The 17,192-nt window shown below is 30.5% G+C and overlaps 3 long non-coding RNA genes across 3 annotated transcripts; all 3 read right to left on the bottom strand.

The window, feature by feature from the left end:
* Positions 1 to 1,010: 1,010 nt before the first annotated feature.
* Positions 1,011 to 2,180, bottom strand: LOC145324664 (uncharacterized). The gene is made up of 3 exons (XR_013881300.1): positions 2,062 to 2,180; positions 1,415 to 1,568; positions 1,011 to 1,098 (listed from the first exon to the last, which is right to left on the bottom strand). It is a non-coding gene; the product is annotated as an uncharacterized LOC145324664 (long non-coding RNA).
* A 572-nt stretch (positions 2,181 to 2,752) lies between these two features.
* Positions 2,753 to 3,822, bottom strand: LOC145324663 (uncharacterized). Its single transcript, XR_013881299.1, has 3 exons — positions 3,679 to 3,822; positions 3,167 to 3,327; positions 2,753 to 2,837 (listed from the first exon to the last, which is right to left on the bottom strand). It is a non-coding gene; the product is annotated as an uncharacterized LOC145324663 (long non-coding RNA).
* A 4,929-nt stretch (positions 3,823 to 8,751) lies between these two features.
* On the bottom strand, positions 8,752 to 11,060 carry LOC145324662 (uncharacterized). Its single transcript, XR_013881298.1, has 6 exons — positions 10,995 to 11,060; positions 10,563 to 10,587; positions 10,280 to 10,329; positions 9,904 to 10,034; positions 9,223 to 9,317; positions 8,752 to 8,773 (listed from the first exon to the last, which is right to left on the bottom strand). It is a non-coding gene; the product is annotated as an uncharacterized LOC145324662 (long non-coding RNA).
* Between the last annotated feature and the right edge of the window lie 6,132 nt (positions 11,061 to 17,192).

Here is a 17,192-nt window from a genome sequence, read left to right as displayed (position 1 = left end):
TGTATATCAATTCCAATGATAATTGCACTATACCTATTTGCTTATAGGCTCTAATTGATCTTTTTTTCTTTTTTTTGATCAAGAGGTTAATGCGTTTGATTCTGAAAATTGGTAATTTTAGAGATGGAAAATAAAAAGAGTCATAGGGATTAGTTCCATGCAGGGAATGAAACAAGTTTAGAAACCTATGTAATCTTGTTTGACTGATATAATTTTAAAGTTTTAAAATTTTAATTGTTTTCGTGAAACTGCTAAATGGATAATCACAAGAAATGTTTATTCCAAATATAAAATTACCTAGAAAAAGTTAATACTCTAACAATTTTTTTTACAATAATTTCATCAAAATTATTATTTGTCGACATCACTTTTTTGACAACATCTCTAATAACGTCAACTCGTTTTAGAGAAAATCCATGATGTTTTTGGAAAATATTTGTTGTTTTACGAACCATGTTTAACACTTCATTTGATGGATATGTTAGTCCTCCCCGGCTTATCCTTCTAAATACATATAATTTCTTATTATCTTTGTAAATAGTACCTATCAATTGTGCTGTACGGGAGACATTCTCTATTAGGTAAAGACAACAATCAGATAGCAAAGTTTTTATTGCATGTTTTTGTCTGTAAGTCCTAACTGTGCATGGCAAACTGTTGCACCTGTTTTGGGCCAATGCATTTCACCCAAGTTTTAATGTTACGCAACTGACATAGCAGCAGTAGGAATCTTTTTAATGTGTTTGGTTTAGCTGCATGCAGAGAATTTTGCAAGAGGGATTTTGAAACCTCCCTTATGATTTTTTATACCCCATTTAAACCAAAAACGAAGAGGGGGGAGGGGTAGAGAAGTATGCATTTGTAACTTTTAGGTGGGTGTATTACAGATATTAAGAGGAGTGAATTTTTAGTGTTAGGTAAAAAAATATTACTAAAAAAACTGTTGGTACCAACAAACATAAGAATTGAATACCATAATTTTAGCTTTAGATAACAAAAAAAATCATTTCCTTGTCCATTCATGTTCAGCTTCAATTGGTCCATCTTCAGGTATATTCCTCTTGTAGCTCTCATTCTTAGATTTTCTCACAGCCCATCCTATTTTAATGAAATTAAATTTTTAATTTTACTCAAACACACAATTTTAAGTCACAATGTTAAATTCTATTTTTGGACCAATGGAAGCAAATTGTAGGAACAATCTGACCATATTTCAAATTTGACTAGTTTTTAAAAAGTGTAGGAACAAACATAGTAGGAACATAATTTTTGCTTTAGTTTAGGTAATATTAGTTTTATTATTTTAAGCTAATTAAAGGTCACATGCTCCTCCCTTCCCTCAAATAAATATTTTGAGTACCCCCCCCCCCTCTCCAATAATTGCATTTGGAAGAAATTGTTATTATGCCATTACCTGCTATATAACCCAAACTGCATTTCTCTACTTTTTTTCTACATTTTTTTCCCAAGCTTATGGATACTTCAGAAGGTACCATTGAAGATGATATGAATTTAACAGTTTCTTCTTCTATCTTGACGTTTTTCTTTGTCATCAAGTAGGTTGGGCTCTAAAAAAAATTAACTAGTATCAGTCAGGCCCATTGCCACACCTTTAACAGTCAGGATGTGGGGAAGGGGGGGGGGGTCGTTTAATAATCTGCCTTGTCTATACCCAAGTCACTCATTTAATACCTCTATTTTTCACACACAGAAAATGACATAGAAAAATGGAAGGGGGGGGGGGGGCTGCGTTCATGCCCCCTCCCCCCCACTGTTAAAGGTTAATTGGGATAAAACAAATTCTTTCATTCCCAGAATTTATAAAATTAACAAAATTTATGCCTTTACAATATGAAAAAAATTACTGTCCTTTTGTGTAAACTTCTTAAAATTTTATATTAGAACATTCACACTAACATATTTACAATAAATAGCATGCACATTTTGTTTAGCATTCCTATGTTTAGCATTTTTTTCTGCTATTAACACAAGTTGTGCAATTTGAGATGGACAATCAGAATCATAGAGAAGCATTGCTATTACAAAACATCTAAGAGGTACCTGGCAAAAACTGATTACCCTCAACCTGTTCAAACATTCCAAAGGAGTAGGATGGGTTTTGTGGTTGCCTAAGGCACGGATTAAACTAAAAAGATTCTCCTGGCAATCCTGCTCTAACCAGAAAAAATATCAATCAATTAGTTTAAATTTTGTGATATATTTTTTTCATTCAACACTTTTAAAAGATGTTAAATATATTCAGCAAATGTATTACTGCTGGAACATTTGTTTTTGTTCTTATGAAAAGTCCCCTTTTCAATTACTGATAGTTTTAAAACTACATGGTAAAATATTTTTTTAGACTGTTAAAGTGTAAATGTTTCCATTTCATTCAAGTTTAAAACTTGATGGAATTACCTCTTTACATAATTTTAAATAAAATGTGTTATTAAATTAAGCCTTAAAAAGGAGGGGGAGGGGTTGGAGTTGAACGCACCCCCCCTCGAGTTTTGTCTTTCTCATATGAAAATTTAAACTTAAGCAGTTCTAGCCTACATGACCTATTAATTAAATTATGTCGCCCTATTCCTGCCAACCACAGCGGCTGGTAGGTGTCATGTACAGCTGCCACCGCCAAAATTTACATTTTGAGATTCCTAATAAAAAGATTTACTTAAAAAAAAACAAAGTCCCTATAGGATAAGGACAATGTCACATGTTAAGAAAACTTAATTCACATAAAAATCAACATACCTAGTGCATAATAAGCTTGTTATGCCTTCTTTTGAAAGTGCTTGGTATAACCCCAAAAGCGATTTGCTTGCCACTATGATGCTCTAAAAATAAACAATTAAAAGGAAACTGTACAAAATTCTCTAGAATAATATTACATTAATTTTTTTTTAAGAGAAGCTTTTCAATACTTAGCGTACGTCCTTCTGTAATAAAAAGTTATTTTTTGTTATTTAGATAGGTTTGAATTGTCGTAATAATATCAAACTTTACATGACGATTCCTGTAACAATTAGGTATGATTTAAAAAGCATAGAAACTCTATAATCATTAACAGAAAGTGTGTATGTATAGGAGTGAACCCATTTCCTGAAATATGTTGACTGTTTAAAAAAATTTTGACAGTGAAGGGAAATAAATAAAAAAAACTTACATGGTTAAAAACTTTTCTGTTCAGAGAAGGTCCAGTCTCAAAATCGATTCTTTGCATCAAGCAAATCATATCATTGATTGCTTTCTTCTGCATCTCAAGATTGTCTCCAAAAGGGGTTTTAAGCAAATCAAACTTGGAACTCATGCTTCCACTTTGGAAAACTAAAATAAAGCATAGTTTAATCAATATTAGGCTAATTTTTAGTAGCTAAGCTACTCTATAATTTGAAATGTCTGTCCGTCCGTTCGTCCATCTGTCTGTCTGTTAGAAAAAAAGTGGGCGAAAATGTGATTTTCTCAGCTCCTACAAAAGTTAAACTTCTTTCCAATATTCCCTTCATTATGCGCCATAATTAGGTATAAAAAGATCTATGGTAGACTGACTGCTTCTTTTTAGTCTAAGCGTCTTTTTAGTTTTTTTTCTTTCTACAACTTTCAAAGACATAAACTTTACTTTTCAGATTTAGTGATTTTAATTAAAAGCAAAGCATTTATATGAAGTACAATAAATACCCTTGAACCAATTGTGGATGGTTAAGATTGTTGCTGCAGCTTTATCATTCTTTAACACAAGGCTGAATGCTTCAGCAGTTCGTTTGCTAAATAGTTCAACAGCTTTGTCTACCCTCTGCCTGTAAATTTAATAATTGTTTCTATGTATTCATTAAAGGGTCATCTCAAAAAAAAGCCCATCTCAAAAAACGCATATCTCAAAGAACACTTAGTTTTAGTAGTTGTTAAGACATGTATTATTTTGATTTTATGTAATCAATAAAGCTCCTTAAAATGTACATAATTTTTAAATCTAATAAAAAAGCAGCTATATAGGGAAAAGACAATCAAATTAATTTCACCCTAAAAATAGACTGCATATTTACATTTAATTCATTTAATGTAAAATAATTTGTGTATCTTATTAGTTTTAGTATCTCTTTATCCCTTCCTCAAATCTCAATTACACCCGCCCCAATCATTAAATACAACCCTATTCTGAAACAAGATTTAATCAAATTTGAGGACAGAAAAAAAATGAAAGGAGAGCTCATAATAGCGAAAAGGGTGAAATCATAAATCTAAATAAGCAGAGATATAGGGATAAGAAAGTTGAATTAATATCATCCTAGTTAATTTTATTTTAACAACAGTTATTTGATTATTTAAAAGCATTAAATACTCTTCACTGGATATTACTACTTGTGTTCAAAAAGATTAGATTGTTATTTTTAATTTATTGTGTACTTAAATTTTCCAAACTATTTAGTTCTTCCTTAAACCATACCTAAATTTCACAATCTTTTTAAATAAGAAGCTTTTCTATAATAGGGGTCAGTAAGTCCGTCTGTCAGTCTGTCCAGAACGGATAGCCATTTTCATTAATTTAGGCATGTTATAATTGTCCTATCAATTTCAAACTTTGCATGATGATTCTTGTAGTAGTTTAGAAAGCATAGCAACTCATTACCAGAATGTTCGTACATCTGGTACAATAAGTTACAATATTTTGAGAGAAGCATCTCTATAATCAAGTCTTAAAAATATCAGTATGTCTTAAACATAATTCTGTATTTAAGAAGTTTTGTGACATGTTTACTTATAATTTTGTCAAAACTTACATATTAAAATTTTGTATAGGTATGAACTTAAAAATATGACATATTCATGATAACAAAATACCTATTTAAATTTGAATTTACTAATTGCTAGAAATAAAACTGGATGTTTAAAAAAATATATAGTAGGCATTATAAAATAGGCGTTTTTTGAGATGGGCGTTTTCTGAGTGTAGCCTCATTAAGAGCATCTTAACCCATCTGAGATATTTAGGTCTATAGAAAAAAAATTTAAAAAGAAACAATTTCCTGTCTTGGCCTCTGCATTCCAGGTGACGCCAATCTATTTTAGCAAGATATAAATCATTGCTCGTTCCACTTTCTATAAGTTTATAGAAAATGCTTTTATTTAATTTGTGCACAATTTTCTTGCTTTTGGAATCCTTCAAACAACGTCAGGGATATGACAATTGGTAAACTGTTTTACTTTAAAGGGAGTGTGAACGTAAAAATTTCTCATCTGATTATCAAATCTTAACATTTACTAAGCACATTTCACTACACTGATCAACCAAAAATGTCCTATTCACAAAAATATCCAGAAATAATACCTTGATTTTATGGTATTTTGAGAGGGAAAAAGGAAAAAACAGGGAAAATCTTAACGTTCTTGTTTCTTATAATGTTTGTAGGGATATTTAACTTGTCATATATAGTTGAAACAATTTACTTACTGTTAAGGATTTATTTTATGCTATAAAATTGCCAATTCGTTTTTTTATAACGTAGTAATTAGGTAATAAAGACGTATTTTAAATTCGTATTATTGACAAAAAAAATACCTTACTGTCTACAAAGGGTTGAATATCATAGGTTATAAAAAATAATAATATCCTTTTTTATTGTGTTGAACAATAAATAACCCACTTTGGAGAATTAGTTTACACTTTTATCAGACTGTTTATAAAGAAATATTGCGTCTTTATTATTTACAAATTTGTAATTAAAGGTGGGCGAGAGATGGGCCATTTAAAGTTAATTGGATACTAATAAAAAACCTGTTTCTGGCTTTGTTATTGTATTTGGTTTTCAATAAAAAAATATTGCTTATTTTATCAATTTCTAAGTAACTATACATTGGATTAAAGCAAGGATTATGTTAAAAGTCAGCTTAACTGTTAGGAAAAATCTAGAACTATGTGAAAAAGTTTAATTTTAGCTATAATGGGAGAAAAAAGCAATTTAATGCACATTTTATATAATACGGAAAATTTCTTCCTTTCCCCGTACCTTATAAAAATCGTCGGAAAAAGCCGTTTTTTAAGCAAACAAAAGCGCGTTTTGCTCTATCTGTGAGATATTATGAATGAGATAATGTTAATATTTGATATTAAGATGAGAAAAATTTACGTTCACAGTCCCTTTAAGATTTGCTGCAATTAATAATGAAAATTGGGTATTTTTCTATTTAAAATTGTTGTAAATCAAAATGTCAATAATGAATCTTTTTTTTCTAAAATATGTATCGAATACTTTTTTTAAAGCACAGCTTTTCTATAATTAGAATCTGTCTGTCCATCTGTCCGTTAACGGTTAGCTCTTTCCGTTAATTTTGGTTTTATCCATTTTAAAGTTTGCATGGTGATTCCTGTAGTAGTTAGGTATAATTTTAAAAGCGTAGCAGCTCTATAATTGTTACTTGAATGTCTGTATGTCCATTTTAACCATGTTTATTTTTAACAAATTAATTACCGAATTAATCTTATTTTGAATACTAATTCCTAGAAGAACAAAGTACAATTATATAAGCAAAGCATCTTTATGATCAAGTCCTAAAAATGTAAGCATGTCATAAAACACTTGTACATAAGCAGTTAATCATAAAATTTACTTGCAACTTTGTTTCGACTTTTATATATTTATATACTGATTATTCTGACACTCTACAAGTTTTAATGTTTGTTTGTCCTACCGTTTCAGAGCTTTGCTTTTATGGGTGTCATCCTTGTTTTACTGAAAATTTGGCAACCTCATTTGTCCTCAAGTCACGGCTGGTTTTTTATTAAATGAATAAGTTAGGGTACAATGTTTGGCACTTTCGATATAAGTAAATGATAATAAAAAACCCATAGAATGCGATAATAACTTCAGAAAAATCGAAGAAAATAGTTTTCATACTTAATTAACGTTTTTAAGTTTTTCTTCAAAAAGTTTAGATAAGATGCCTTTAAAAGTCGTCTATGATTTTGTCAGGGATAAAAATGTAACTTTAAAATAAGAATTACAACATATTTTGTCAATTAGTACAAAGTAAAATTTTGAACATTTTATTGATCAGTATATTTTTTAAAATGTGAAGTAGAAACCTGAATATTTTATCATGAAAATTGTGTTATGATTTGATTGTCTGCTAGATTACAAGAAAAAAGATACTGACAGTACTTGTTGGTTCTTTAAAAAAAATTAGGTAGATTACTTTCAGAACCCCTCTTTTTGCAACGTTATTTTAATAGAACAGAGACGTAATCTTAGTGTACTCAATATCTAGACAGCCAACCATTGTTTTAGAATTGTTCAATTTTTTTAACTTCTGATAAAAACAGAATTAATGGTATTTTTGTAAATATTATACCTCCAAGAAATGGCTATACTTCCCAATCATATGTTGTGTGATATTTAAGAGGAATTATTTTGATATAATGTCATTAAAATATTCGTTGAAAAAAGTGCTATTCTAGCTTATACTTTACATTTTAATGTGTATGATAATTCAAATAAAAGATAATGAAGATTTATATTATATTTAATTGTTATAATTATAAAGAAAAACCTGGAAACAGTAAAAAACTGACTTTATTTTATTGACGTAGGGAAAATTTTGTCAAATATTTGAATAAAAAAGCAATATAAAACAAAATAAATTATTTTTGATATAGTCACAAAAAGGCTTAATGAGTTTAGGAAATATTTCATTCACTAATCATGTCATTTAAACTCTATTACATAGAATACAGTGTAAAAAGATGTTCTCGTTTTAATTTTAAGTAATTTCAAATGCATTTTAATACCTTTTAATGATTTATTTTTTGAAACATCTTTTTATAAAATGTTAATGATTTTTGAAGTTATATGTTAAAATGTTTTTAAATTATGTTAACATTTTGTTTTAAATGTAGAAAATTGGTAATTCTAAACATTCTAAAAATGATTTTATTAAATTTTCATCACTTAAATTGCATGTTTGATGAAATTTTCAACTGATAATTCAAGAAAAATCGTTTAAGTTTTATTATATTTTACTTTGAAATGTTAAAAAAATATATTATTGTCAAAAATGTGGAAATTATACTTTCCTCAAAAAAAGACCTAAAACATGCAAATTAACACGTGTAATGAGATTTTTTTTCTTTCAGGTTTAATTTTAAGTAATTATTGATATTTTTTGTAAAAAGGATTTTATATAAAAAGTTTTAAAACTCGAGTTATGTAGTGGTTCTAAAAAAGGTTGCGAATTTATGCAATTTTCTTGCAAAAAAAATTTTCTAGGATTTTAAAAATAGCAAAGGATGTTATTAGACGTACTTACAGATACAATTGCTAAGTCATTTTGGCCAAACACTAAAATAAAGTTTTGACATCTGAGGGCCCATACGTGAAGTGTCATATTTATGTTCCTGCTTAATAATCAGACCATAATCTATTCAATATTAAATAAGAACAATTTTTATAAAATTAAATACTTATAGCTGAATGAATCCAAAGATCTAATCCGTAAATGTACATTACTTTTAATTTTAGGTTTCTATAATATAGTACATTAAGTTACACTAAACATGCAATACCTTAGACCAAAAAATTCATATATGGTTAAATTTTTTTGTTAATTTAAAATACTTCCCCTGTTTCTATTCTTCAAATATTAAATTAAAATCTATAAGAACACATTATATGTTTTAAATAATTGTAAGATGAAATAAAGTTAAATAAAAACATTTATTATAAGATTACCCATGAATATAACAGTTCTCATTCATTCCTAGAGTGTGGTTTCTCAATAGCTGAAACATAATAAGAATAAGAATAATGCTTTTTGTGGGGTTCTAACCCCACAGGTCTAACCAGTACCCAACTTAACATATCCACATCTTGTCTAGGTAATTTTTATAATAAAGGAAAAGAATGTTTGTCTGTGTGTTTGTACCGAAGGATCTTGCTAACCGCTGAACTGATTCTAACTGCTAAGGATTCTCCTCAACAATGCAGTTTTTTAAAAATATTCTATAGACTTAAACGAAACATAGACACAAAAAAGTGTAATATTCAAGAGACTAGAATGCAACATAGACACAAAATAAACAAAACGAACATTTAAAGTGCCACTTCTGAGGGTGTAACCGCTAGTTTATGATTAAACCAATGACAAAAAAAACCTTCCCTTCGTATCTGAAGAATAGAGAGAAGGTTCAGTGCTCAATGATGCATTTTGTCTAAAACAACATATACATACTTTTAAAGAATGAGGTACATCTGGAAACAGAAAGATGTTGGAATCAGGAAAACTTGGATTCTTCAATGTGTAATTTTCTCGTCGGATTTTAAGATCTAAAAAGTAATTTTTCATTAAAACCATATTGGCTGTTGAAAAATGTATGCTTTTCTGCGGCTATTGAAGAAAGATAGTATGTTTTAAGAATAAGATTACACAGGCGTATTTCAGCTTTTTTCACTTTCATAGTATGTTGGTCATTCTGCTCTTTGTCATATTAGTGTACCGTATGGGAATAGTGATTTCTGATTTTGTATTAGATATGTTGGTTTAATAAAATTTCTCATATTCATTCGAATCCGGTGAATAGGAACCGGTTCTCATCTATACGAAAAAACTATGTCTAGCATCATATTATATCCAGCTTTCTACAAATATAGAAATGTACAATCATAAGATTAAAACTAGTTTTTTTAGCCCTGAGGTGCCGAAGGCGGAAACGGAAAGCTGTTTATAATACGATGCGAGAAATAACTATTCTCGTATTCATTCGAATCTGGTGGATAGGAACTGGTTCTCATCCATACGAAAAAAACTATGTCTAGGATCGTATTATATCCAGTTTCTACGAATATATATTCTATCCGCGGAAAGCCGTTTGTAATACGATACGAGAAATAACTATTATAGTATTTGATTTACCTTTCAAAAGTGTATGATTCCCTGAATCAAAGACTAGAGCCTTTACAATGGCTTTTTTTCTTCTGCACTTTTTTGATAAGGTTTACAACAAGCTTTTTATCCACATTGCAATTAAAATCCACATATACAACCTAAAATAAAACAGCTTTATTTGACCCAGGGGTATCAATAAAATAAAGAAAATTTTGTAATATTGCATTTTCAAATCTTTTAATTTCTATGTCCAAAGCATTTTTAAAAAGCATAATTATTGATACAAATGGTAAATTATTGTTAGATGAAGTTTCATGAATATCATGAAAAAAATGAATTCTAAGTAGTTTTATTAACCAATAACTCGGGCATTAATAGATGGTTCCCCCAAACATAAAATTACATGGCGCCAATCTTCAAACATTCCTCTCAGCATCACTACCAGCATTTTCTGTGAAAACCAATTGAATTTTATCTTTGATCATATTAATTTTTAAACAACTGTCAACTTAAGCAAAGTACACATTCATTAAAAGATTAGAGTCAAAAGTGGACTAAACATGAACAATAATTAAGATAAAAATTAAAGACTTTGTCCATGAAGTGTATTATGTAAAATCTTAGACAATTCTAGTATTAATTAGTTTTTATTTTAGGGGTTTAAAATAAATTCAATAAAATTTCCTTTGCTGGCCCCATAATTAAATCATCCTAAAAAGAAAAAAAATATTTTAATCACTAAAATATAATATAATTATAATCAGTTTAGGATAAAGTTTTATACAAAAGCAACAGGATGTTTGTTTGTGTGTGTGTCTGTGTGTACCAAAGGATTTGCTAACCGCTGAACCATTCGGGTTCTCCTAAACAGGGTAGATTCTCATGGTTCCCGGGAAGGTTTATAACTATTTTGGGGGAGGGTATACCACCACCCTTCCAAGAGAAATGACAAAAAATTTGAAAATTTTTGTTAAATACGGGAGACTTCAACGTAAAATAAAGAGGTATCGTACTAAAGAATTATCGTAGCAAACAAAAACATTTAAAGTGCCACTAGAGGCCTCTATGGGGCGTAGCCGCTAGTTTAGGATAAAGTTATGAAAAATTTAATAACTCACCCTAATATCTAGCTCACACACTTCCTCACAAGACATTTCGTCCATCATCATAACACAAAACTTGTTTTTGTTTCTGTACTTGGCAGTTGCCAGCCGCCGCAGTCGGCGGTCGGCGGGAAAACGGCGGCGGATCTTTATGAAATTTGAATATGTTATGTAGACATGTAAGAAAAGCTTAAGTTTAAAATTTGAAGTCTCTAAGTCAAAAATTGCGGCCACAGGAGCCATTTAAAGATTTCTGGAGACCTGGAGGATCAGGACCTGCAGGATCATACCTGGAACCTGAACTTGACTTGAACACCTATATTTAATATGAGGATGTACTACTAGAGGATATTTTAGTACTTTGGTAAGATAAAATGCTTTTTTTAAGTCAAAAAAATATTTTTGCTCTTTACCTGGATGACCCTGCCAGGTTTGCTGGCATCCTGTGCCCGCCAGGATGGAGATATTCTAAAAATTCCAACTCTCGGTTATGTGTCATACCCAAACTTAAAAAGTCACGCAGTTTGGGCTCTTTATCTTTCACACACAGAAAATGAGATAGAAAAAACCGGAGGGGGAGTTTAGGATAAAGTTATGAAAAATTTAATAACTCACCCTAATATCTAGCTCACACACTTCCTCACAAGACATTTCGTCCATCATCATAACACAAAACTTGTTTTTGTTTCTGTACTTGGCAGTTGCCAGCCGCCGCAGTCGGCGGTCGGCGGGAAAACGGCGGCGGATCTTTATGAAATTTGAATATGTTATGTAGACATGTAAGAAAAGCTTAAGTTTAAAATTTGAAGTCTCTAAGTCAAAAATTGCGGCCACAGGAGCCATTTAAAGATTTCTGGAGACCTGGAGGATCAGGACCTGCAGGATCATACCTGGAACCTGAACTTGACTTGAACACCTATATTTAATATGAGGATGTACTACTAGAGGATATTTTAGTATTTTGGTAAGATAAAATGCTTTTTTTAAGTCAAAAAAATATTTTTGCTCTTTACCTGGATGACCCTGCCAGGTTTGCTGGCATCCTGTGCCCGCCAGGATGGAGATATTCTAAAAATTCCAACTCTCGGTTATGTGTCATACCCAAACTTAAAAAGTCACGCAGTTTGGGCTCTTTATCTTTCACACACAGAAAATGAGATAGAAAAAACCGGAGGGGGAGGCGTTCAACGCCTCCCCCCCCCGACCGTTAAGGGTTAAGTTTATCACTCTATCCCCCCCCCCCTTGTTAATTAATATTTTTAATGGAAATATTTACGTATTAACCCAAGCAGAAAACAATTTAGAGTGATAAAGTTTGCAAGTTTGTAATAAAAAAAATATTTCAGAATAACACAATTTCAGTTCTGTTAGAGCTAGAGGGCTAAAAATTATATTGCATGTCCCTTGTTTGATAAAGAATTACTGGCTATAAGTAAGTAAAAGACATATTTCGCTTCCTTCACCCTTTAATTTACAAACCTTTGCTCTTAGGTCCCTTTTTCTTGCAAAAATCTACAACGGATGTAATTTTCAATTTTTGAAGCTAGAAGAACTTTTTGTTTATTTTAGATACTTAATACTGTTTGAGTACATACTTACATTTTTAAGGCATGATTATGAAGATACCTTTTGAGTAAAATTGTACCTTGTTAAAGAAATCATCATGAAAAGATGAAAACGAAAGGAAAATCCAAACAGGCCTAAATTAATGATCCATATGTTCGGACATACAGTCCCTATTTATAGAAAATGTTTGCTATGACAATGATTTATGGTTCAAATGTAAATAGTTGTTTATTATACTCTAAGCATTAGACTTTATATACCAACATCCTAATAGATGTTTAAATGCGAAGTTTTTCTATAATTAGAGTCGGTCCGTCTGACTGTGCGTCCGTAATGGTTAGCTCTTTTCATTCATTTAGACATGTTAGAATTGTCCTATCGATTTTAAACATTGCATGCTAATTCCTATAGAAGTAAAGTACGATTAAAGATAAGTAGCAACTCTATAATCGTTACATGAAAGTCCGTACTTCCAGATATTTAATTTTTAAAAGCAAAGGTTTTCAATAATTGGAGTCGGTCCGTCCGTCCGTACTCCCATCCGTAACGCTTAGCTCTTTTCATTAATTATTAATTTTGACAGAATAGAACTGTCCTACTTTTTTCAAAATTTTTCATGGTGATTCCTATAATAGTAAGGTACGATTCAGAAACCACAGCAACCTTATAATCGTTATCAGAATGTTTGTACATACATTTATAATATGTTGATTTTAAAGTTTTTTTTGACTACAATTTTGCATGTGATTCAATTATCCTAGTCATCTGGTCTTTCGAATACTGATTCCTAGGACAACAAAATAATGTGTTATAAGCAAAGCATCTCTATAATCAAGTCTTAAAAATTAAGTACAGTTCTGATACTCTACAAGTGATTATGTTCGTTCGTGATTCTTTTATGATATCTTTATCCTATTCATTTGATTTTTTTAATATTGATTCCTAGAACAACACATACAATATTATAAGCGAAGCATCTGCATAATTTTATCCTAAAATGTAAGAATGTCCTAAAACAGAATTCTGTATTTAAGTAGTTTTTCATCACATATATACAATTTATGTAAATGTTCGTTTGTCATACCGTCTAAATTTATAGCTTCGCTTTTATGGATGTTGCCATTCTAGTTTTTTTAGTTTTTATTTGTAGACTTAAAAACTTTGAGTACTTTTATTTAATTTTTATTTGTTGGTTTCAAACTTTTCAACAAATGATGTAGAGATGGGGTAAATTAATTTATCATTATTGAGAATGTTGTTTTTCAATGCATTCTCCAATAACTTATCCCTTAAGGTCCGAGAAATGTTTAACACTTATTTATGACCCACTGTTTCTTTTCAACTATTATGTAATCAATGATTTTATTTTATCCATCCATTTTATAAAAAAAATAGAATTTAAATTAAACCAAATGTGTTTTATTCCGACATTTAATATTTTTTAACTGACATTTAGGTTTCCTTCCCCCAAAAAAGGGTGGCATAGAGATGTAGAAATGTTACGCCGTTTTAGAGGGCCCGCTTCGCTTTCAATAAAAAACAAGGATGACAACATCCATAAAATCATATAAACAGGACACAATAAACATTGCTTATATTATTAAACTTTTTAATGATGAAAACAAATATTATTCAAGAATTTGTACAATTTAATGTATATATATTTTTTTTTAAACATTAATATGTATTTTAATTCTTTTACTTAATAATATCGCCTATTAATTATCTAATTACTAATTGAGTTTCATTGCATATATTCAAATGTCTTTATCCTATTATATAAAGTAGTAAACTTTTTTTCTGTCTGTACCAAAGGATCTCGCTAACCGCTGAACCGATCGGATTCTCCTTTACAGGGTAGCTTCTTATAGGTCCTGGGAAGGTTTGTAACCATTTTCATGAGGGTGGGACACCTCTAACCCCCCAAAAAATAAAAATTCCCCCCCACCGAAAAAAAATCCACCCCCTAAAATAAAAAAAATTCTTTAATTTTTCTTTTAAATCTAAAATACGAAAAATTAGGTTGATCAAATCTCTTGGGGCAAAACCCCTAGAGGCTAGGGGTGAAGCAGCTAGACTATAATACAAAGTAGAACGATGTCTGTTTGTTTGTAGCAAAGGATTTCGCTAACCGCTGAACAGATCGGGTTCTCATTTACAGGGTAGCTTCTCATAGTTCCCGGGAAGGTTATAACTATTTTCTTGAGAGGTGGGACACCCCTAACCCCCCCAAAAATGAAATTACCCCCCCCCCCCCATTTTTTTTAAAAACCAAAATTAAAATAGTGGGGTCGACTACCCACCCCCCCCCCCCCCTACCAAACTTTTTAAAACTCTTTAAAAACTAAAACAATCTAAAATTTTGAAAACATAGCAATCGGACTACTACATCATAACAAATTTATGTCAAAAAGTCTAAAAAAAACATTATTATTATGAACTTTATTATACCATCAGTATCAGTAATCAACCTTTGAAGTTTAAAATTAATTTGAATTGAGGGAAAACGCTGTAAATAGTTATTGACGCACAGACTTACCTTAATTGTAGAAAAGCCTTGCGGTTAAAAAAATAAAAAGAGTGAGGATTTTGGGCAATTTTTGGAAGGGTTTTATGGGCATTTTAGAAAATCAGGGTCATGTAAATTATGGATACTTTCTAAAAGTTTCAGTTGTAACTAACAGTTAAACAAGTTAAAAACCTTACTAGTGAGTTTATATTATTTTATTTCTTACTAGGGGACACGCCCCCTAGAAGCCTCTAGTGACACTTTATATGTTTTAGTTTTTTAAAAATAATATGATACATATCTATGTTTCTCTATACGATTTTTTTGTGATTTCTCTTGGGAGGGTGGTGGTACCCTCCCCCAAAATAGTTATAAACTTTCTTAGGACCTATGAACCTATAAACCTTACTAGTAAGTTTATATTATTTTATTTCTTACTATGGGACACGCCCCCTAGAAGCCTCTAGTGACACTTTAAATGTTTTAGCTTTTTTTAAATAATATGATACATATCTATGTTTCTCTATACGATTTTTTTATGATTTCTCTTGGGAGGGTGGTGGTACCCTTCCCCAAAATAATTAAAAACCTTCTCAGGACCTATGAGAAAATAATCTGTTAAGGAGAACCTGACCAGTTCAGCGGTTAGCTAGATCCTTCGGTACAAACACACACGCATTATAAGGATGGTAGAAAATACGGGAGGGGAGTGAACAATGGACTGAAAATTTCACTGGTACTTAAGTTTTATAAACTCTGGGCACTTTTATTTAATCTTGATTTCAAACTAGTTTATCATCTATTTTTGATTTTTTAAAAGCTATATTTTTTCAGAATTTTTTGTGTAAAATGCGAGCACAGGTTTGTTTATCTTTTTAATGCATTTTCTGCGCTTACTAAATCCAAAAAACAACATACAAAAAAAGAACAAAAATATTCAACTCTTTGAGATTAGATTGTATATAAAAGCTAAACATAACTTTTACAGCAGCCATGTAGAGGTGGTTATATTGTCGTCAAACTGTCAAAATAAGATAAAAACATTAAAAGTTAATTCAAAGTTCCTTTTTTTACTTGTTTTATATGATTTTTAGGGACCTCTGTTGGTGCTCTGTGTTCTGGTTTGTTTGTATATAAACTATGCTGACTCTTGCCAGGAATGAATTATTTATCTTACATTTATATTTATATCCTATGTGTTCTATAAAGCTGATTACATGAGGTATTTACCAGCAGTAGAGTTCCTAGCATCTAGGTGGCTCTGTGTTTAAAGGGTAAAGAAGAAACATAAAATAGCCTAAAACCATTCAAAAGCTTAATCAAAAGTCTAAAAACACCCTTGGACCATATGTAAAGCTTCCCTAAATCATCTCTGTAGAATCATTAGCTTCTGACAAACCAACTTTACTGCTTTATATAATAGATTTATATGTGGAACTGAGAATCTTGCATTTATTTTCGTTTAATCTATGGATAATTAAAAGATATTTTTTTACAAATAAAATTAAATGATCCATTTTAATCTAGTGCCGTAACTGCAACCCAACTGCAAGGGTAAGATTTCAAATATATATATTAATTCATTTTATATATACTAGCGGCTACGCCCCTAGAAGCATCTAGGGGCACTTAAGGTAGGAGGGGGAAAAGTCAACCTCAGCCTATTTTGAAATTGAGTTTCAAAAGAGTAAATAATATTTTTTTTTGTGGGGGGGGGGGTGAAGATACTCTCCCCAAAAATAGTTTAAAACCTTCCCAGGCCCTATAAGAAGCTTCACTGTCAAGGAGACTAATATCAGTTCAGCGGTTAGCGAGATCCTTCGGGACAGACAAAAAATGCTCACTACTTTATATAATAGGATAAAAGTTTACTAATATAGCTTAGATGAATTATATATAAAACTTTTTAAATAAGCAAACCTTTTAAATTAAAGTCTTTGTACCTATACCCTAGTAATGGAGTAGAAAGAATATATGCTCATAATAACTTCTGTTTTGTTAATTATATTTCAGGGTTTTACTGAAATTGATTTAACAGAGGAGAGTAGGTAAGAATTGACATTGTTAGTTCAATAATAAAAGTTAAAGATGAAAAAATCACAAATTCTTCTAAAACTTACAAATTTGAAACGTATATG

Source organism: Acartia tonsa, chromosome 7 (assembly GCF_053477335.1).
Source record: "Acartia tonsa isolate MP-2025a chromosome 7, ASM5347733v1, whole genome shotgun sequence".
In the NCBI taxonomy this organism is placed as follows: Eukaryota; Metazoa; Arthropoda; class Copepoda; order Calanoida; family Acartiidae; genus Acartia; species Acartia tonsa.
This window is presented reverse-complemented; position numbering and strand designations above follow the sequence as displayed.